Below are 23616 nucleotides of genomic sequence, written 5' to 3' on the forward strand. Positions count from 1 at the left end.
AAATTATTAATTTATACATTATTCTGTTCTTCCCTTTGAAGCATAAGCACCTTGTGAACTGGGACTTTGTCTAGACTTCACTGCTACACTCTCAATGTCTAAGACATAGCGTGTACTCAGTATTTATTTTCAATAAAAAAATTAAGGGTTCTGGAGTAATCCTGTCTCCATGTGACAAATGACACTTTGGAGGAATCTTCAATGGCTTCCCCAAAATGGGATCAGAGATTGTATAATCTGGGTATTTTTACCATGAGGCTGAGAGTTTAGACACAGTAAAGATTACTTAAAAAGAAAATCAAGAAACTTAATTCAATTATTTGGTTATTCCAATGTGTAAACAAATATTATTTTAAAATAATTTTGAAAAATAGTAAAGAGATCCATGTTATCATTACAATGATCATTAAATTATTTAAAAGTGATTCTCAGTAATAAAACTGAGAATTGTTAAATCTTTGCCAAATATTTAAATATTTTGGAAAACGGCCCTGTGCTTGGAAGTCACTGTCAGAGGATCAAACATAAAAATGAAAATCAGGGAGACAGTTTGGTTAACCTAACCTCTCTAAAGGCAAATATAGTCAAAAGTAAGTGAATATGATGATTATGCAAAGCTGGGAAAGATTTAGGGTTTATATTTTTGTTTGCTTCAAACCATTTATTTTGTTGAGTTTCTGAGTGGCTATAGCCCAAGTGGGTACTTCAAAGACCTCAGAGCAGACTTAGAGCTTAGAATCAAGATGAAAGAATTCATTGTTACACTTAGGCTAGCATTATAGATAAATGTTTTCTCCCCCCATTGCTGCCTGCTTAAATGTTGTTGATAGTCTCTGAGCATATTCTTTAAGTGGAGAATGGAAATAAGCAACAGGTAGAAAATAATAAACATTTCCATAAAAAACAAAACTTTTTAAGAACAGCATAATTTTGATGGAGAAAAGAAGAAAGTGACAATTCCGTATTATATATTGTTAACATAGGCATTTAAAAGTAATCGTTATGGATATTACTAGACAAAACATAAATCGAATCTATATTTAACATCATATCAATTTAAAAAATATATCTGGGTTTATCTTTCTAGAGATTCAGCTTACTATATATGTATAGAAAGACAAAATACCAGAAGGAAGAAATATTTCAGAATTTTAACATGATATATTTCCAGGTGGTAAAAAAATAAGTGAGGTTTGTTTGTTTTTTTTCTGCTTCCTCCTATGTATTTTTATCATCTCTACAATGAAGAAATATGCTTTTATGCTTAGAGAAGAGAAAAATACAAATTTATAAATGTACTGAAGCCATCACGTATTCAAAACTGAGGACGGCAATTGGTCAAGATGTTATTGGCGATAGATGACTTTGGATTTGGTTTATTTTTTATCATGGAACTGAATCTGAGCACGCTATTTGGTGACTCCTTGTATTAAGATTAATTTTAAATTTATTAACTTCCTAGCAAATTGCAGGCACTGCTTGACATTCCTTATCTCTTCTTGTTCTCTAAATAATCAGTCGGGTAGTCTCATTCCCATTTGATGGCTGAGAGAACTGAAATACTAAGACTCAAATCTTAAGTTCATGAAGCTCACAACCCATAGAAAGAGGGTTAGACTGTGAACATAGTTTTCTAGACCCCTTGTCTAGTGCTCTTCTACTATATCACTTCACCCTAGCTGTTTGTCAGGTTTATATGATTCAGATTTGAAGTGCATTTATCAGTAAGTTCCCTCCCCCTCCCCTTATCTGAAGAATTAGATAACCATTACGTAAATTATCCTTCTTACTCAGTCCAAAGGGAGTATGGGGAACTAGAAGGCCCAAGGCAAAGTATACCTTCCATGCAGAGTAACAAGAATTTGACAAGCACATTCTGTGTATCTGGGACTGCATTAGATGCCAACACCACATATAGAGTTAATCATCAAATGTTTATACTTTTCCTGTGACATTTGTCTCCTCTGTACCTACTTCTCCATCCTTACTGTGAAAATGAACGGAGTTTTATATATCTTTTATGAGATAATAATTACACCAAAAATAATTAACACTGATTCAGCCCTTACAATATGCCAGGTACTCTGCCAAGCAATTTGTATGATCTCATTAATCATAATAAAACTCTGTAACAAAATGCTAGAATGTCACTAAATAAAACTAAACACTCTTACATGCAATCCAGCAACACCCCTCCTTAGCATTTACCCAAAGGAGTTAAAAAGTATGTCCACATAAAAATATGCACATAGATATTTATAAAAGTTTTATTCATAATTGCTAAAACTTTGAAAGCAACCAAGATGCCTTTCAATAGGTGAATGGATAAACTTTGGTACATTCAGACAATAGAATATTATTCAATGCTAAAAAGAAATGAGCTATTAAGACAGGAAGAGACACGGAGGAAACTTAAATGCATGCTACTAAGTGAAAGAAGCCATTCTGAAAAGACTATATATACACTGTATGATTCCAACTATGACAAAAGCAAAACTGTGGAGATCAGTGAATGACAAGGTTTGGGTTGGGGAAGAGCACAGAGGATTTTTAGGGCAGTGATAATACTCTGTAGGGAGAAATGTTAGATACATGTCATTATATACTTACCTAAACTCATAGAATCCACAACACCAAGAGTGAACAATTACCAAGAGTAATGTAAACTGTGGACTTTGGGTGATAATGATGTGTTAATGTAGGTTCATCAATTGTAATAGATGTACCATTTTGATGGGGGGGGGTGTTGATAATAGGGGAGGCTGTTCATGTATGGGGGTAGGAAATCTCTATACCTTCCCCTAAATTTTGCTGGGAACCTAAAACTGCTCTTAGAATATACAGTCTTAAAAACAAATCTCACTGAGGCCTAGTGAAAATAAGAAATTTGCCCAATGTTAGAGAGTCAGTCAGTGCTATAGATGATAACTTGTTTGTTTTTTCTTCCTGCTCTTTCTAATTTGTCCTTCTTTCAGTCTTTGCAAAAAATTTATTGGTCTCAAGCTCACAAAACTTCTCAGAGCTTCCTACTTTCAAACACACCAAATGTAAACAGACTTTAACTTTTAAAATTGAAACCCTCTAAAACATGGCCCTTTCATAATTAATTCACTTTATCATTGAACAATAACTACCCTTTTGAGCAGGAGTCACTTTGCTCTGCCCTGACATTAGCATTTCATATGAATTACTTAATCTCTTCCCTATTTTTCAGATGAGGATGCTGAGGCTTATTACGGATGAATAACTTGCTCAAGGTCACACAGCTACAAATAATCCACCCTGATTCCAAAACTCCTTAATTTCGGCAACACTGCCTTCTTTGGGCTGAAAATGAAAAATTATCAAATTTCTTAATAGTTCCAATTGATACAAACTTATCATCCTTCTTATCCATCCACCCACACAACATTTATGGGGCACCTACTACATTTCAGACCCACTGCTAGGTGCAGAGGACACAGAGATAACAACACTAGCTGCACCGACCTCCTAGGTCTTTCAGAATTCACATTTGAGGGGCATTAGGGATTTTTGTCACTAAAAGCCCATCACTAAAGTTACACACACTTAACTTCTTAATGTTAGTCTACGTTCTTAGAGACATTGTTGATTTACAGGTGACTCTGAACCTGTAAAGCCTCCTTCTTAGGAGGTCCGTCTTCTGCATCTACCACAGATTTTTCTTTCTTGTTTCTATTTCCACCTTTCCATTTCCTCATCTCTCTCTGTTTTTCGATTTCTTTCTTTCACATACTATCTCTTAAACATCCTCTTCCTATACTCCTTATATTTCCTTATACTCTTCCATATCCTCTCTGCCTAATTTATTTTTAAATTAGCAGTACACATTGTTAATGTTTACAGTACCTTGTCCAAAATCTATCAATGCATTTACTAAATTGTTTTTAAAATAATTGAATTATGTGTTCATCTTCTCTAAGTAACAGTATGACCCTTTAATACAAGGTTGTTATCTTGCTTATTTTTATATTCTTAGGATTTAGCATAGTTCCTGACAAATTATAGACACTGATTCCTTGTTTTTACAATAAATGAATGGATCACTTTTGCCAAACTTTTTTACTATAATAGCCAAATGATTTTTAAAAGGTATCATTTGGTAGTTATTTCTTTTTCTGATATCTTTAGAATTTGCACAACATATAACATGTCTGATATCCTTTTTACTTTGTAGCAGTTGTTTTTGTCTACATCTGAAATATTATGCTGTGCTATATTCTACACAGCAATGGCATTATTGTCTACTATGTTTTATTGCATGTATATATAAAGTGATACTATTATCCCAATAATTCATGCATTCAGATGTATTATTTATCCATTGACTATATTTTTAAAAAATGTTTATTTTTGAGAGAGAGATAGAGTGCAAGCAGGGGAGGAGCAGAGAGAAAGGGAGACACAGAATCTGAAGCAGGCTCCAGGCTCTGAGCTGTCTGCACAGAGCCTGACATGGGGCTTGAACTCACGAACTGTGAGATCATGACCTGAGCCAAAGTCAGACGCCTAACCAACTGAGCCACCCAGGTGCCCCTTTTCATTGGCTATATTATATTGTCTTATTCATTCTCAGAGAAAAAAAATACATATTTAATCCATGTTACTTCTCTAGCCTATTGTTTCCCAAACTATAGTCTATAGAACTGTATTTCTGTAAGATTTTCAGAAAAAAAAAAAATCCATAGTCAAATGAATTTAGGAAGTGATTTACATTACATATATTTGCTGTTGGAACAACATTATGGGCATCAGAATATTAGAGATTCTGAGGAAAGCTGGCTTTGTGGCCGAGAATTGGGAACAACCTGGATTTCCATTTATAGAAAATGGGTGAATTAAATATAGTAAATGCACATGATGGGATACTGTACAAAGGGCAGAATGAATAGGCTACATCTTTTTATAGAAATATGGAATGATTTCAAAAATATAATTTTAAGTGAAAAAGTTAAGACACAGAACACAGTGTTTAACAGTATTTTCAGAAGCTGAGGACAACAAAGATAAATGTTATAAGAAAACTTCATTCATAACTTCACTGTTTCTGAGTTCAAAGGAGTCTATAGGAAGAGCTCAGTTTGCTTTGAATCACTGAGACAGGACTAGTAGATTAGTTACCAACCATAGGCCATATTCAACAACTTTTCAGACTAATCATTTGTTTTCCCAATGATAGTCTGCCAAAATTCCTACTTTTCCCCAGGACCAAAATGACTTTCCGTACTCTATTTGTTTCTTGTAATTTTAAAGAGCGGTCAGGACACAAAGTGCCATGTAAGTACCCTCAAACCAAAGGGGATGTACTGTTCTTTGTTAACACATACTCATGTATCTGACACACACACACACACATGCGCACACACACGTGTACACACACACATTTCTATGAGCACTCCCTATGTACTGACACTATTCTAAGTGCTAGGTAGATGACAATAAAAGAGGCAACTTAAAATCTTTGCTCTCAACATGTTTATATACATTCAGGTATTCACCATTGAAGCAACTTTTACTCAAGAGTCAATCATTTCTAGCTATATCAATCACACTAAAAACTAAATCTTCACAATGTAGATTAATTCCTTTAAAATATAAAGCAAAAATTAACTCTTAGGACTGCATCAAAATCAGAAGCTTCTGCACAGCAAAAGAAACAAACAACAAAACTAAAAAATGGGAGAAGATATTTGCAAATGACATATCTGATAAAGGGTTAGTGTCCAAAGTATATAAAGAAATTATAAAATTCAACACCCAAAAGACAAGCAATCCAATTAAAATGGGCAGAAGACATGAACAGACATTTCTCCAAAGAAGGCATACAAATGGCCAACAGACACATGCAAAGATGCTCAGCATCATTTGTCATCAAGGAAACACAAATAAAAACCACAATGAAATACTACATAACACCTGTTAGAACGGCTAAAATAAAAAAAAAGAAAACTCAAGAAACAACAAATGTTGGTGAGGATATGGAGAAAAAGGAACCCTTGTGCACTGTTGGTAGGAAAGCAAACTGGTGTAGCTCTTGTGGACGGCAGTATAGAGGTTCCTCAAAAAAATTAAACATAGAACTATCCTACGATCCAGTATCACACTACTGGGTATTCCCCCAGAGAATATAAAAACACTAATTTGAAGGGTTATATGTACCCTTATGTTTATTGCAGCATTATTTACAATATTCAAACTATGGAAGCAGCCTAAGTGTCCACTGATAGATGAATGGATAAAGAAGTTGTGAGATACACACACACACACACACACACACACACACACACACATACATAATTCAGTCATAAAAAAGAATGAACTCTTGCCATTTGCAACAACATGGGTGGTGCTGGAAAGTATAATGCTAAGCAAAATAAGCCAATTAGAGAAAGACTAATACCATATGATTTCACTCACATATCGAATTTAAGAAACAGAACAGTGAACAAAAGGGGGAAGAAAAAGAGAGACCAACCAAAATACAGACTCTTAAGTATAGCAAACAGATGGTTACCAGAGGGGAGATTGGGGGGGGGGGGGAATGGGTGAAATAGATGAAGAGGATTAAGAGTACACTTATCTTCATGAGCACTGAGTAATACATGCAACTGTGGAATCACTATATTGTACCCTTGAAACTAATACAACACTGTATGTTAATGACATTGGGATTTAAATAAATAAATAAAGCCAGCCAAGTAGATAACTGTAAGAATTCTATTATATATGTATATATAGACAGAATTTTTTGGTTTTTTAAAAATTTAAAGTTATCATTTCTTATACACAAACACAAGTCATCTAGTTCCTGTATACCCCTAATTGTAATTTACAAGTCTTATAAACTGTATGAAATCTAAAGTAGTCTATTTCAGCTGAGTTGCTAGTCTTACCTCTTTTCTCCTCTGCCCACATCATTCTCTTCTTAAGCTGTTATTTCTTGAGCATTTTATTATAGGCTTGGGATGTTGCTAGGAACTTTACATCTGTTATATCATTTATTCATCATGGCAGTCTTAGTCTCCCCAGAACACATATGAGAAAACTTGATTAAAAGAGATTAACTAACTCTAGCAAGGTCCATGCTAGTATATGGCAAAGCCGAGGCCTGTCGAATCCCCAGAGCAGAGGTAACCTGCTTTTGTATCTTAAAAGTCGTTTTGCCTGTGCTTGCTGGGATGAGAGCTAAGGATGAACTTGAGAAATTTAAGTGTCTGAGCTAATATTTGAAATAATAGCCTTTAGGTCAGTGACTTGTTCTCAACAGGTTTCATGCAAAGAAGCTTCTCTTGTTTTGGTTCCTAGATGTGTTATTCTCAAAGCGAAAATTACGAGGGCAGAATACAGATTGACTCAGTTCCGGTGCCTAATTACGTTCTATGGGAGTAACCTGGACAGAGGAGTGTTTAGATCAGAACTTCCTCTCGTCATCGTTTCTCTTCCTTTCTCCTCATGTCTCTTTTCACCTGGTAATTCCCTGAAGCCCACTAGGCTGTCCATCTTCAGATGCAGAAATATCTACTTTGATACATGTTCATTTTTAAGTGAGTTTTCTGTTATTTAATATTAAACATAGGACTGAAATAGACCACTAACATTTCAGAATGTTGTGCTTACTCGAGGGGCTTTATTTTGGGGAAAAAAAGACATATTTTCTATTCAAATAAATGGTTGAAAGGCTTTGATTTAATAGGTGAATTGTCACCTCAGAAAAGCAGGTCAGGAGAAGCTGTGTGACAAGAGGGAAATTCAACCTTTTAATTTCAAGTTACTGACACCAGGCAGCAGTCTCCAGAGTAATCTCTGACAATCCATTCATCATAATTACAATTTTAACCCTCTTTACCTTCCAATTAAACCTGCATTCTCTACTCTTGGGTGCCACTTAATTAATTAGCTGGCAGTGGCCTTATTTCTGCAATTTATCTGAGTATGTACTGGCTGAAGAAGCGTAAGCGAAAATCAGTCAGAGAGAAAAGAGAAAAAGGGTGAGCTGGAATTCAGCTTCACTAAGCACCACCAACAACCTCACCAACCACAAAAAAAGCATCTTTTAAGTTTATTCCCCAACCATCTAACATTTGTGCAAATCAAAAATAGCTCTGAGGAAAGCATATGGCATGGAAGCATGCTGACTTGACCATCTAGCATTTAAATTAGACAAAATTAACGACTTCAAAATGTTTTTATAATGACTTCCTTAGGCACTATCTCCAATTTACTATATTTTGGTGTCTCATCTTCTGAAAATTGAAAATTCTTCTAACAATTTTATTTGTAATGTGCAGTGGAAAGCTTTGGATTTTATATCTACATTTCTTTGGATATAACTGCACATAAATTTACATGTATAAGGATACATATTTCCTTCCCTGCACCATAGGACATATTTTCTAGAACAAATTAATAGCAGAAATATCACATTGAAGAGATGAAAACAAAAAACAAAAAGTCTTAATAGAGTCTTTACATTATCTACACACACACACACACACACACAAACACACACATATATATATCTCAGAATATCAGTTATAAATTCACAAGAGTCTGTAGATTTTCAGTATGAAAACAAAAAAGCATTTGTTTTAAAGAAATTTATATCCCATCTCTCTCTCTTTCTCTCTTTCTGTATGTATATATACGTTTCTTTTTACTATTATTATTGCCATATTATGTTATGCAATCAAATGCAGTGTTAATGACCTCTGGTCTCATAATTGCCTCCTAGACTTGCATTAGCTCAGGAAAAGCTGTCACCCAAAATTACTGTGCGGAACAGCCATATCTCATGGTCAGCCTTGGGCTAGATGGCTTGCAGGTAGGCTCGCCTGCATAACTAATACAATTTGACAGGCACAACTGGACTCTCAGAGTTTTCACAGAAATTGTTGAGTAAGGCTGCCCAATTTAAAAGGAAAATGAGATTTAAACTCCATGAAAATATTTTGTGCCCCCTTGATTTTTATGTATCCATATTCCAACAAGAGAACTGTGTTGTCTTTTCCCTACAACTGCATAATAGCAAATTCTATTAATGTATTACGGTCACCCGAGAGATGTGAGTCTGTTTAAAATCAATCAAGCTACAAGACTCATTTTATGCTAGATGTGGACACAGGTACCAGGTAACTTTTGTTTTCAAAATTTTTCCAATCAAGGAAACTGGCATCATCTAAAAAGTGGATATTTGTTGAAATCAAGGATAGGTGCTGTCAGGCAGGCTCGGGCTGTCTGACCATGAAGCCATGTCCTTACCCTGCCTCGCTTACTACATTTCCACTGAAATGTTCCCATTTTCTATCTTATCTCTGCTCTTCTGTCTACTCTTTAATTTGTCAGTCTGTGTATAGAACTGCCCCAGGTATCAGATGCTCTTTAAAAGCAGCTGTTAGAAATAATTCAGTTTTGTTGTTGAATCCCAGAGGACAGGCAATGCTATCATAGATTGGCTGGGGACATATTTAGAGGGAAGCACATTTTTCAGCAACCCCAAAATTGACTACTCTGCATTATGACTTCTGTGGGCCTTAAGTACTTTTGCCTTTGTGGGGCCCTTCATTCTAAAAAAGTGTTAAAAGCTGTATTTTGTGATTGTGTTGATATAAAGATTAATATAATCTAGACTGGACAATATTCATTTTTGCTTTTAATTTTAAAAGTAATTGGAACATTTGCATGTGCCCCTAAGAATATCGTGAACCCTAAGCAGTGCTTTTACTGTGCCTAATGGGTAAATTGGGCTTATACTCTGCCTACTCATAGAAGTCTTATGTGGCTTTCAGAGTGAAACAGAGCTAGGTTCATATCTAAACCAATAGTAGTGAACTTTTTAAGCCACAGTTGTCTATGTAGGAAATGTAGGTAGCAGTGCTTTCTTATTTGATGAGTGTGGGTAAAAATGAGCTCATTAGTCCATATGATTCAGTGGTTGTGCTCCTTCACATTTATCCAAAGGAACTGAAAAACGTAAGTCTGCAAAAATCCCGGCACGTGGATGTTTATACTTGCTTGATTCACAATTGCCAAATCCTGGAAGCAACCAAGATGTCTTTCAATAGGTGAATGAATAATAAATTGTGGTTCATCCAGACAATGAAATATTACTCAGTGGTAAAAAGAAGTGAGCTCTTGAGCCATGAACAACATAGATGAACATGAAATACATATTACGAAGTGAAAGAAGCCATTCTGAACAGGCTACATACTGCATGATTCCAGGTATAGTTTAAAGTTTAAACTATGGAAGACATTAAAAAAACAAAAAACAAAAAAACAGCAGTTGCCAGGAGTTGAGTCAGAGGACGTTGGCATGAATAGATGGAGTACACAGGATTTTTAGGCTGTGAAAATACCCTGTATTATAATATAATGATAGATACATGTCATTATACATTCCCCCAAATCTACACAATGTACAACACCATGAGTGAACTGTAATGTAAATTATGGACTCGGATGACACTGATGTGTCAATGTAGATTCATCAATTATAGAAAATTCTTGATAATTGAGGTGTCTATGCATGTGTGGGGGCAAGAAATACCTAGCAAATCCATGTACTTCCCACTTAATTTTGCTGTGAATCCAAAACTGCCCTACAAACATAAAATCTTAAATACATAAATACGTAAATAAAATAATGAGATCATTAATATAAATGTGACTAGCATAGGTCCTGGTTACAACAGATGTCCAATTAATGATATACACTCTTATTTTTTAGCTATGTGTGGTTATTCTATATACACTTTTATTTTCTTCTAAGACCCAGTTTTCCATATTAGGATTTTATATTTAATTATATGCTTTAGAATATCATGAATTTTCTTTTCCCATTCATGGCAACTGAAATGCAACTCAAGAGTCACATAACTGACTTAAATAAATCAGTTAAATAAATTTCATTGAGATCCCTACTCCCTGCCATGCACACGTACTTTTCTTTTGGAAGCCAGGGAGGGCAGGAATGCTCTCAAGAGGAACAATAAAGAAAGGATCCCATTGGATTATTAGTGGAATAGCATGGTAAAAATGATAGACATTAATGTGACAGACTAAACACTTTTGTAAGAGAAAATGCCTTGTTGTACCTGTTTCCTCCTTTGCACCTAATATATTCTTTCTCTTCCATTAATTTGGATAAAATTACCAAAAACACATCAAATAACACTCTCTGTTCTCTTAAGCATAATATTAATGTCTGTAAAGACATAAACTATGAAGAAATTCTCTGGACATCATAAAACTGTTCTTAAAAGCCTCCTAAAATGCATGTGACCTTATCTGCTCTAATTCCCTCCACACCTCATTGTATCTTTTGATCCCCCCTTGGGGCTTACACAACTCTCAAGATGTGAAATCACAAAATAATGTATATTTGAGGAGCTTTCAGTGAACCCCTGTGTTGGTTGCTATGAGCTGTTGTTTGAGAGCAGCCCAGCTGCCTGCAAGTCTGGCTGGAACCCAGGGTTACAGCCTAAAGCCTTTTATAGATTGCCTGACTCAGGTGAGTGGGATGGACCACACTGAATGAAGAGCCCTTCCTCTCGGGTTCTGGCTCTAAGTTTGACTAGCTTTCCAAATCCTATCTTTGAGTTGCTTCTGCAACTTCCAAATCCTGTTGTGCCTCTGCATATTATTACTGAAATCACAAAGACAGACAAACTCAATGGCCTATGACTGACGTTACACACTCCAGGTATCTTTTTCCTTTAAAACTGGTCCAGCTCCCTCCTGTACTTTTACCCAAATGGGAATAGCCCTTGGGCCCGGGTTTTATTGTATCAGATATATGAAAAAAGAGAGAAGATCCTCAGAGAGAAACCCTACCACAGGAACCAAGCCTTTTAGTTCTGTAACCCCATTAACAAGCTTGTCCTTGGGCTTGACTCATTTTATGGAAAGAGAGGGAATGAATCTTTTATTCAAACCAATGTCCAAAAGATACTTTTTTCTTATTAGATGCTTGAAAATAATTAGAAAATTTATTAAAACTCAACATTCTAAGCACATTAGTAAAATCACCTGGCCCAGTAAGCATCGTAGCTAAAGCATGTCAGGGCTGAGTCATTGCCAACCGACAACTCTGTTGGCAGGAAAAGCCAATTTTCAACAGCTCTAACGGTGTAAAGCAGGAGGCATGTTTGACAAGATGCTGCGTATTAATTTAAAAGGCTTTAGCATCTGGTTAGGTAACACCTGCTGTGGCGAACACTCCCAGGCACACAAAATAGCATTCAAGCTGAATATTTAAATCTCCCCACATAGCCCAACAAGGCTCTAACTCTAAACAAAACAAAACTAAATCATGTCTCTAGTCAACAGAGTTATAATTATACAGCCAAAAATATTTGGGCTAGGACAGTGTTTGCTATCCACTGAGTTAAAATGCTCTAGTGGGTGCCCTAGAAGTTATAAAGGATATTAAAATATATTGTCCTGCCTTGGAGAATTTTACTGTATGCAGCATTTAGAATAAGAACACAGTTCAGAGAATAACACTTTGGGTCCTATTATGTTGTATTAACACAAAAACAGGCAGAATTTGTCAGTGAGAAGGGGGAGGGGGTGGCAGCCAAAAAAAAAAAAAAAAAAAAAAAAAGAGAAAAACAATCCAAAGAAAAGAGCTGGCAGGGATCTTCTAAGCACACTGTCTCTGAAAGGGAGTCAAGGCTCAAGGGTTATAGTCATGTGAGAATAAGGGTTAAGACAAGTACATGTGTACTCTGGAATTATCAGGACACACTAACATGACCTGGTGCCATAAATGTTCAAATAACGTAACATGTTCTGAGCCCACGGACAGCAAGACATAGTCTTAGAATAACTGAATTTTCTGGGCAGTTTCCTGCAGAGAAGAGACTTGCCCTGGTTGGCCTAGTTTAGATACCAGGTCTGCTTGACAATTCTCTCACCATGAGTTAATAAATTAACATTTTGATCATTTCTTTATTGGCCCCATAAAATATTCTTGAATGCCTAATATACAGGAGGTCCTGTCATCTTTTCAGACTTTATAATATGTACAGTGGAGAAAAAGACATAGTAAACAAAGGTAGCCGAAGCAATTACCATACAATGTGACAAATGCTATATTGGGGGCTGCATCCAGGGTGCTCAGCATACACAAGCACAGATCAACCAAGCCCTGCAGAAAGTATCTGTATGGAGGGAGCACCTGAGATGACAGGTGAAAAATGAGTAAGAATTAGCCAGGCAAAGTGTGTGTTGTTGAGTAAAATATTTTCCAGATCAAAAAAACACCATGAACCACTTCCTGAAGTCAAACCAAATGAACAAAGAAACAAAACACTTAAATATACAAAAACTGTAACACTCTTAAACCATAGGGGTAAACCATAATCTTGGATTAGGCAATGGTTTCTGAGATACGACACTAAAAGCTCAAGCAACAAAAGAAAAATAGATAAAATGGACACCATCTGCTATGACCTGAATTGTGTTCCCCCAAATTCATATGTTTAAGCCCTGTTTGCCAATGTGATGGTATCTGGAATTGGGGACTTTGGGAAATAATTAAATTGAGATGAGGTCATGAGGGTGAGCCTCTCAGGATGGGATTTCTGCCCTTATAAGAAGGGGAAGAGACACCAGACCTCTCTCTCTATGATGTGAGGACATAGAAAGCAGCCAGCCGCGTGCAAGTCAGGAAGAGAACTTGGCTATCCTGGCACCCTGAACTCAGATTTCCAGCCTGCAGAACTGTGAAAAAATAAATTGGCTTCAGCCATCCAGTCTAAGGCAGACCAAGGTTACACCACCAGAATTTTGACATCATGAAAAGGAATAACTTTTGCACTTCAAATGAAATCCTGAAAATGAAAAGACAACCCACAGAATGAGAGAACATGTTCTGCAAATCATATATGTGATAGTAAGAACTTGCTTCTAGAATATATAGATAACTATTACGACTCAATAATAAATGACAAATAACCCAATTAAACAATGAAAAAAAGTCTGAATAGATAGTTCTCTAAAGATCTACAAATGGCCAGTAAGCGAATGAAAAGACATCCAATATCATTAATCATCAGAAATACAAATTAAAACCACAACGGAATGCCATTTCACACCCACTAGGATGGCTATAATCAAAAGATAAATAATAACAAGTGTTGGCAAGAATGTGGAGAAGCTATACACTGCTAGCTGAAATGTAAAATGGTACAGCTGCTTTGAAAAAAGTCTGGCAGGGTCTCAAATGGTAAAACATAGTTACCAGATGATTCAGCAATTTCACTACTAGAGATATACTCAAGAAAATGAAAAACATGTCCACACAGAAACTTACACATGGATGTTCACAGCAGCATTATTCTTTACAGCTAAAAAGTGGAAACAACCCAAATGTCCAATAATTGAAGAATGGATGGAAAAAAAAATGTAACGTATCAGAAAATGGAACATTATGTAGAAATAAACAAAATCCTGACACATGCTATAACATGAACACACCTTGAAAATGTTATGCTAAATTAAAGAAGTCAGCCCCAAGGGACCATGTATTGTTTAATTCAATTAATCTGAAAGGTCCAAAACAGGCAAATCTATAGAAACCAAAAAAGGCAGCAAGGAGATTGGAGGTGATAGTTAAGAGAAGGCAAATCTATAGAAACCAAAAAAGGCAGCAAGGAGATTGGAGGTGATAGTTAAGAGAAGGATTTCTTTTCGGGGTAATGAAAATGTTCTAAAATTGACTGGGGTGATGGATGCTTAACTCTGTGAATCTAATAAAAGCCAATGAATTGCACTTTAAATGGGTTAATTACAATGCATACCACATTTTTTCGTGCTTCATTTTATTGCTCTTCACAGAGAATTGTTTTTTTTTTTACAAATTGAAGGCGTGTGGTAACCCTGAGTGGAGCAAGTCTGTCAGTGCCATTTTTCAACAGCCGTTGCCTCAGTTTGTGTCTCTGTGTCACGTTTTGGCAATTTTCCCAATATTTCAAACTTTTTCATTATTATTATATTTGTTATGGTGATCTGTGATCAGTGATTATGACTCCCTGAAAGCTCAGCTGATGGTTAGTATTTTTTAGCAATAAAGTATTTTTAAATTATGTACACTGTTGTGGCAATGATGTGGAAACATTGGGGTTCAGAGAGAATGATCAAGAAGGAATTCTTGATGCAAAAAGGTGGTATTACTGAAGCGCAGGGACAGGACCTGTGGGCAGAAAGAGCCTCACTGGAGGTTTTCTTTTGCCTTTGTTTCCCGCATTAATGCTATTGTACATTATAGTATAGTGCAGACACGACTTTTATATGCACGAGCAAACCAAAAAAACCTCATTTGACTCTCACTTTATTGTGATATTCGTTCTATTGTAAGTGGTCTGGAACCAAACCCACAATATCTCCAAGTTAGGCCTGTAAATGGTATGTGAATGATGTTTCAATAAAACATTTAAAAAAAAATAGCAGTTCAGTATGGCTGCAGTGGAGTATAAGCTATGCTTGCCATTTGTTTTGGTCTTTGATGAAGAGAATGGGAGCGATAGAAGGGATTTAAGCAGGTAAATGACATTATTAAACCTCATCTTCCTTCATAGGAGTTTATCTGCCACTCACAGACATTGAAAAAAAACAAACAAATTTCTGGACTTTCCCAGCAAAATGCCAGTTGTTGGACCTTGCTATGTTTATTAAGGTAATAATACCCTTGCACACTCTTTTTAATAACCATTTGGTCTTCTTCTGGACACCTAATTGTTTCAATTTCAAAAACATTTGCTTGTTGCTATTTGAAAATTTTCCATTCTTATCCTTTTGATCATCTTGGTATTCCTTCCCCAGCAACAAAAGTTATTAAAAACAACACTTTACATAAGAAATATGCCATTGTTCCTTCTTTTGCCAGGGGACTTCCTCTAACATCTGAATCTTTCTGGTCAGTAGAAGCAAAAAGAATCTCAGAATACTGCTTCCTTGGGAAGCAATTTGTAAGATACATTTGTCAAGAAGAACATATATGGAAAAGCACTCACCTATATTCTTAACCTTTCAACTGCTCATAAGAAATCTTTGGCAAAGACTTAGCCAAAGTTAGGAAAAACTCCTGACCTACCTGTATTGTACAGATATTTACTCATTTATAAAATAAGTCCCATCAATATTGAATTGCTACACAAACACACAGTGCATAAAATTGCATATGGATAGTAAAATGTACATTAAGCTACATAATTGATTTTTGCTATCTTACACCATCTTTCTATAGCGGTATCAAATAAACCACATGAGTATTGACATTCTATCCTCCCTTGCCTGGGACAACTTTAAATAACCATTTGTTTCTTGAAGCAGCCTCACAATATTCCTCTTGATGCAATTTTAAGCAGCAGCTATTTACTAACCCAAACTGGTACCCAAGATGAATCCTACTTGCCATTCTGTTCTGGAATTTACTTTTTTTTATATCTTCAAAAAATAATAATAAATGTTTCAAGTAATCCAAGTTAGAAACTTCTATTATAGAAAGTTCTTCAACTGCAGAACCATGACTTAGATTATCATCATTTGTTTACACGTATAAATTATGCAGAGAACAACATGGAAAAGCTACTTTATTTGACTGAGTGTCCATAATACTCCTTACTTGTTTTTTGTCTTGTTTTGTTTTGTTTCTTACGCTAATGTTGCTTGAGAGAATGAAAAATAGCTATGAGTCAATGTATATATTCAGATGTTCTTTTTCCCCAGTTTTATCTTTTGGTGTAAAAATAGTTCATTTAATAATATACTTCAAGAATAAGAACATATTCTATGAGTGAGAACTTTACACAGAAAGAAGTAAGAGGAAGTTATAAATCTTGGGGAAGAAAACATTTTTAATACTTCCTTCCATGTTGAGTTTTTACATTTTTTAAAACAATACCACACTTGTAAATATATACTAGCACCCACTCCCATTGTGTAATAGTTTAATTGCTCTGAAATACAATTATTGTCTTCTGATTATGTTCTTTAAAAATCGTGCATCTGGGGCATCTGGGTGGCTCAGTCACTTGAGCATCTGATTCTTAATTACAGCTCAGGTCATGATCCCAGGGTTGTGGGATCGAGTCCTGCATGGGGCTCCGTGGTGAGCATGGAGCCTACTTAAGATTCTCTCTCTCTCTCTCTCTCTCTCTCTGTCTCTCTCTCTCTCTCTCTCTGTCTCTCTCTCTCTCTCTCCCCGTCTTCCCCTCTCCCCCACACTCTCTCTCTCATTCTCTAAAATAGAAAGTAAATAAAAATAAAAAATAAAAACCCCGCTCTTCACAAGTAAGCAAAAATCACTTTGTGTTTCTAAGTCTCTGCCTCCAATGTATTAAAAAAAAAAAGCCTTTTAATTCCCTATAAGTTTGTTAATTTTGCTCTATTTGAATAGATCACTCTTAGAATCTGTGTGGTAAAGTCAATAGTACATAGAAAAGGGAGACCCTGACTGAAGAACTTTGACAGATGTTGAAATGTAAATTGTTCAGAACACAGTGATACGTAAAACATAAAAAAAAAAAAAATGGTCTTTTAAAATTAATGAGAATTTTAGGAGAGTTATGTCTCATTTTAAATTACTCATGCCACTCTTTGTTTGACTTTAGTTAATCTAGAGTCTAAATCTTCAGATCCCAGTAAGACAGAAAGTAGAAGGTTTACTTCTAATCCAAGATAAAAATTTCCTCTTATACATGGTAAATTATGAGGGCTAAGAACTAAGATTTTCTTGCCTCTGCAATATAGTCAGATCCTCACACTGGGCCTGTCATAGAAATGACATTTGTTAAATAAAAACAATTTTTAACTATTCATATTTAGTGATGACAACTTTAATGCAAGTTAATAAGCATTTTTAAGAAAAACAACAGAAAATTTTGTTTCTGATAAAGCTATTGAGGAACGAATTTTAAAATAGGCATACTAGTTTCATTCTTTTTAATTTTTAGATGTTCATTTGTTATTTTGAGAGAAAGAGAGCAAGCAGGGGAGGGGCAGAGAGAGAGGGAGACAGAGAATCCCAAGCAGACTCTGCACTGCCAGAGTGGAGCCTGACGTGGGGCTCAAACCCATGAACCGCAAGAACATGACCTGACCTGAAACCGAGAGTCGGACACTTAACCAACTGAGTCACCCAGGTGCCTCTCATTCGTTTTAAAGTGTTATTCTTTAAATATTTTAAACTTATATTATGTGCATTATAATTCTAATATTCAATATCCTTGAGAATAGAATTTGGTATTTACTGTTTCTTCTGATTCTAGCACAAGGCAACTTAGTTCCTCTTATGACTTAAAACAGTGATTGCAAACTCATATTTGGTTTATCTTAACCTGTGGGAAGTCTGTAAGGTCTGGCTGATAGAACTTTCTTCAGTGAGAATATATTTATCCTTCTGCTAAGCACTATGAAGCAGGGACTACTTTAAGTTTAAATAATTAATAAAAAGTATGAACTTCAACTCTTTTCAAGGGCAAGATTGTGTTGTTAATCATGGTTTTTGTTGTGGTTTTTCTAAACCTAGTTTCCTAACTCAAGTTTATACTGATAGTCTTCCTGACATTTTTTTGCTGATGCCGGATTTATTCTAGGCTACCCTGTCTCTGAGGGGTTAGCCATTTACTAGTCCTGGATTCATACAGGGTTTTAGTATCAATTCCCTTTCTTCCTCCCCTGCTCCCAATTTACCCCATTGACATTAAACCCAAGTTGCCAGTTCTTCAGATTAGGAAATGTCTTCAGGTTGCTCCAGTCTTCAGAAAACATTGTACTGGTATTTTAGTGTCCTTTTTGGTACATGTTGGCTTTTGTACTGGGAAGCTCTTTCAGACGTCTATATTTACCACATTAGCAGAACACAGAAGTTGAATGATATATTTATAGATATTTTATTAAATGATAAATACAAATCCCCATTTATTTATTCAACATTTGAAAAATGTCACATGTCAAAATTGTGCTGATATCACAAAGATGGCTTTTAAATTCTGCTTATAGTCTAAGGAGGTCACAGACATGTTCCAGATATACTGTGATATATATTATATTGTGATTAAAAATTAAAAGTTAGGGATGTTTGGGTGGTTCAGTTGGTTAAGTGTATGACTCTTGATTTCGGCTCAGGTCATGACCTCACACTTGGTGAGATGGAGCTCCTAAGCGCAGAGCCTGCTTAGGATTCTCTCTCTCCCTCTCGCTCGGCCCCTTCCCTGCTCACCCGCTCTCTCCCTCTCTCTCTCTCTCTCTCTCTCTCTCTCTCTCTCTTAAAATAAATAAACTTTTTTTTTAAGTTTCTTTCTCTGTCTGCTTCTGCCCTCTCCCTCGCTTATACTCTCACTCTCAAACAAACAAACAAAAAAAAATGGAAGTTATTACAAAAAGTAGAGATGGAATTTTTCTTTAATTCAACTGTATATCATAAAAACTTATTTAGAACCTTCATTCATCATTGCTGGTGGGATTAAAAAATGGTGCATTCACTTTAGAAAGAAGTTTGGTACTTCCTCAAAATGTTGAACATCGAGTTACCACATAACCCAGAAATTCTACTCCTACTTATACATCCAAGAAAAATAAAAACACATAGTGTACACAAAAAATGTATATGATTGTTCATAGCAGCATTATTCATAATTGCCAAAAAATGAAAACAAACCAAATTTTCATCAACTAATGAACAGATAAACAAAATTTTATCCAGAGTGACAGATCTATATTATGGAATATTATTTACCAATAAAAAGGAATGAAGTATACGAAAATATACGACTACTTAAATGAATCTTGAAAATATGATAAGTGAAATAAGTCAGTCACAAAACACCACCTATTGAGTGAGGTCAATTAAATGAAATGTCCATAATAGACAAGTAGTAGACCAAGAAAACAGTTCAGCACTTGGCAGTGGTTTCTAGAAGAAGGAATAGAGAATGATTATTAATGAATACAAGGTATTTGGGGGGAGGGGTTATAAAAATATTCTAAAATTAGATAGTCATAAAGGTTGTACAATTCTGTGAGTATGCTCAAGAACACTGAAATGTACACATTAAAGGGGTAAATTTTATGGTATGTAAATTATCTTAGTAAAGTTGCTATAAAAACTATAAGGGAAATAAAGTTATACAAAACATTTAAAAATCAAAATGAAAAAGGACTTTCATAGAAGATAGTTTTCCAATTTCTGAAGTCTAGTATTTTCAGTTCTATAGGATATAGATTTCAAGTTTAATTAAATTCCTTTTTGCATACTTGGGAATTTTTAACATAGATGCATTCATTTCAAAGTACTTTATAGAATTACTCCCTGGTTTTTCTTTTGTTTTGTTTGTTCTGCTTGGTGAATATACAAAAATAAAGTAGTTCTTGCCCTTGTGCAGAAAATTTAAGTATCTCTAGGGGAGGAATCACTTTTTAAATGCTCTACTCTTTCATTTGCGGTACTATATTCTTAAAGAACACTAAAAAAGAAGTGCGGTACTGCCTGGGTAAAGGTCATTTCCATATTAATAAATCCATTATATTCTAGTAACTTGAGTTTTTAAATAAGCCCAAATAAAAGGCCTGAAATATAATTAGTTTAAAAGTCAAAAGCTCTTGAGATAGGTATAATGAATAAATCTTAAAAATTAGTCCGTAGTGTTTGGAGCCCAGCTCTCTGACAGACATGTTTAAATAAGACGTAGTTTCAAGTGATGCTGATTATCTGGTGGGGAAAACAAAGCAAATGAATAGTTATAGGCCAGGGCCTTATGATAAAAACATGTGCAGAGTGCTACAGAAATACTCCAGAGGAAGTGGGATTAATGGTGAATATGGAGCCAAGAAAGGCTTTCAAAGATAGTTGTTTTCCTATTCTCCAGCATATTCCAACACTCAAAGGCTTTATTTGCTGTCATGCTTCCATATTATTCAAATGCATATATTGTAATTTAATTATACCTTAACAAATTGAAATAATAGCAACGTTTCTTATGGCACCTTGAAAATAACTATTAGAAATAAGAATACACATTTCATAGTAGGTCAGACCCTTATTTCAGCAAGAAATGCATTAGATTATATTGAATCTTCTCAGCTTTCAAATCTCCATTCTAGGTTTCTGTTGGGTAAAATTTAATGGTTTTCTCTATTAAATATCTTCCATTAAAATACAAATATCATTGCTGATTTCAGGTGCTAATAATTTTATTAAGGGGCTAAGCTTTAATAATTACCTAATGTTTGGGGCACATTTGTGGGTCAGTTGGTTAAGCGTCTGACTTTGGCTCAGGTCATGATCTTGCAGTTCTTGAGTTCAAGCTCTGCGTTGGGCTCTAACAGCTCAGAGCTTGGAGCCTGCTTCAGACTTTATGTCTCCCTTTCTCTCTGCCCTCCCCTGCTTGTGCTCTGTCTCTCTCTCAAAAATAAATAAACATTAAAAAAAATAATTTCCTAATGGTTGAAAATTCCATTTAAAATGTAATTATTTTGGGGGACACTGATTTTTTTTTGATTTTAGGTTTGTTCTGCTTGGGTGAAACTTGCTGCAATGGATTGAAGGAGTTGAGGCATTGGCCAAAGTGCTTCATTTACGGCCTCAATTTTTGTTTTCAGAAATAATTAATATATTAAACTAATTCAAATTTTATCCATTATTACTGTGAAAATTGGATCGACAGTGAATTAGTTATCTTTCAACATCAAGATTTCCTAGAGAAAAATTACCTTTCAATACCAAGCTTTTACTGAATGAAAAAATGGAAACTTCTGAAGAATATTTCCTCTTTTGACTTCGTATTTTATTTCAGTAGTTCATTGAACAGAATCTGTTGTATTGTCATACATTTTCAGCATTAGAAATTAATTTTTAAACACAATGTAACTCATAGGAGCAATAAAAATAACAGCAAACATATCTTGCACTATATTTCAAGCATTATCTTAGGTACCTTGTATGTATTGACTTACTTAATAATCACAATTTCATATGGTATCGCTACCAGGATTATCTCACTTTGCATGTGGAAAAATGGAGGCACAGATAATTAAACAATTTTCCCAATGTCTGATATGTTTTAATGTCTTATATGGAGGAGTTAATACTTGAACCTAGTCACCTGGCATCAACTTTTTTAAGCATCACACTGTATGTCAATCTCATTTGTTATAACATGAACAGTGGTAGCTCAGTCTAATATAAAAGGCAGAGAACTTCAGGATGTAAGCTCAAAGAAAGGGTAAATACCCATGGTAGCTCTAGAAATGATATTACCAATGCATTTTTCAGGCACCAATTGCTTTAGGAAAAGTATCTATTTACTATAAACATATACCAATATCATCTTGTTTTGTTTTATTTTTTGTTTGTTTGTTTTGAGAGAGAGAGAGTATGTGTCTGGGCAGGGGAGGGGCAGAGGGAGAGAGACAGAGTCTTAAGCAGGCCCCATGCCCAGTTCAGAGCCTGACGCAAGGCTCCATCTCACAATCCTGAGATCCCGGGCTGGACATTTAATGGGCTGAGCCACGCAGGAGCCCTGTATATGCTAATTTTAAGCTGCACAGCTCTACTGAATAAACTTACACAAATATTTTCAAACTTGGTTGCTGAATCCTCAACTCAGCTAGTGATTACTTCTTAAAACTAACAGGTATGCCATGTTTCATTCACATAATTCACACTAGCAGTAATAGGAAATTAACTGTACATCTTTAGCTTAGAAGAGTCATGCTCATATCCACTCTTGGCTGGTAGGAATCATTATAATAATAGTAGATAACATTTTTAGTCAGTCTAAATATATTATTTTTACATAACTGTCAACTCCAATCTGTTGATGAGAGAATGCAGTCAAACTAAAAGAGAAATATGTTTTTTATGAAATACTAATTTTTACTTTTAAGTAAACCTAAAAAACATATGCCACTCACCTCATGTCCTTATTTTTTTTAAACATTTTTAAAGTAATCTCTACACCTAACTTGGGGCTTGAACTCATGAACTTGAACTCATGAACCTGAACTTATGTCCTTCTTATAGTCAAATAATGAATCATGTGAAATTCTGGGAACTTCTTTTTAAAATTTCTTTAAAAATGTATAAATATAGGGGCGCCTGAGTGGCTCAGTCGGTTAGGCATCCGACTTCAGCTCAGGTCACGATCTCACAGTCCGTGAGTTCGAGCCCCGCGTCGGGCTCTGGGCTGATGGCTCATAGCCTGGAGCCTGTTTCAGATTCTGTATCTCCCTCTCTCTCTGCCCCTCCCCTGTTCATGCTCTGTCTCTCTCTGTCTCAAAAATAAATAAACGTTAAAAAAAATTTAAAAATGTATAGATATAAATATATATATAATTTTATTCAATGGATATTCCTGTTTTGCAAAACATAATGTGATCTCTACTTTTCACAGTGAAAAGCATCTGAACATTCACAACACTGTGTGCTGAGTTTGAAGCATCTGGAACCTCATCTGGCAATGGACAGACTAATCTATCAGGGGTCAATTTGTCACTGCCCTGTTTACATGAAGGAGAAAGGTGACTTCTGGGAAGGTAAAGTAGCAGAGTGGTTAAAATTTTCAGCTCTGGAGGCAACTCTTTGTGTTAGAA

General features: G+C 35.3%; 1 protein-coding gene across 1 annotated transcript in view; it reads right to left on the reverse strand.

Moving 5' to 3' along the window:
* PPFIA2 (PTPRF interacting protein alpha 2) overlaps nucleotides 1–23616 on the reverse strand; it is a 487632-nt gene that overhangs the window by 202189 nt on the left and 261827 nt on the right. The gene's annotated exons all lie outside the window — the stretch shown is intronic.

This window comes from Panthera tigris, chromosome B4, assembly GCF_018350195.1.
Source record: "Panthera tigris isolate Pti1 chromosome B4, P.tigris_Pti1_mat1.1, whole genome shotgun sequence".
In the NCBI taxonomy this organism is placed as follows: domain Eukaryota; kingdom Metazoa; phylum Chordata; class Mammalia; order Carnivora; family Felidae; genus Panthera; species Panthera tigris.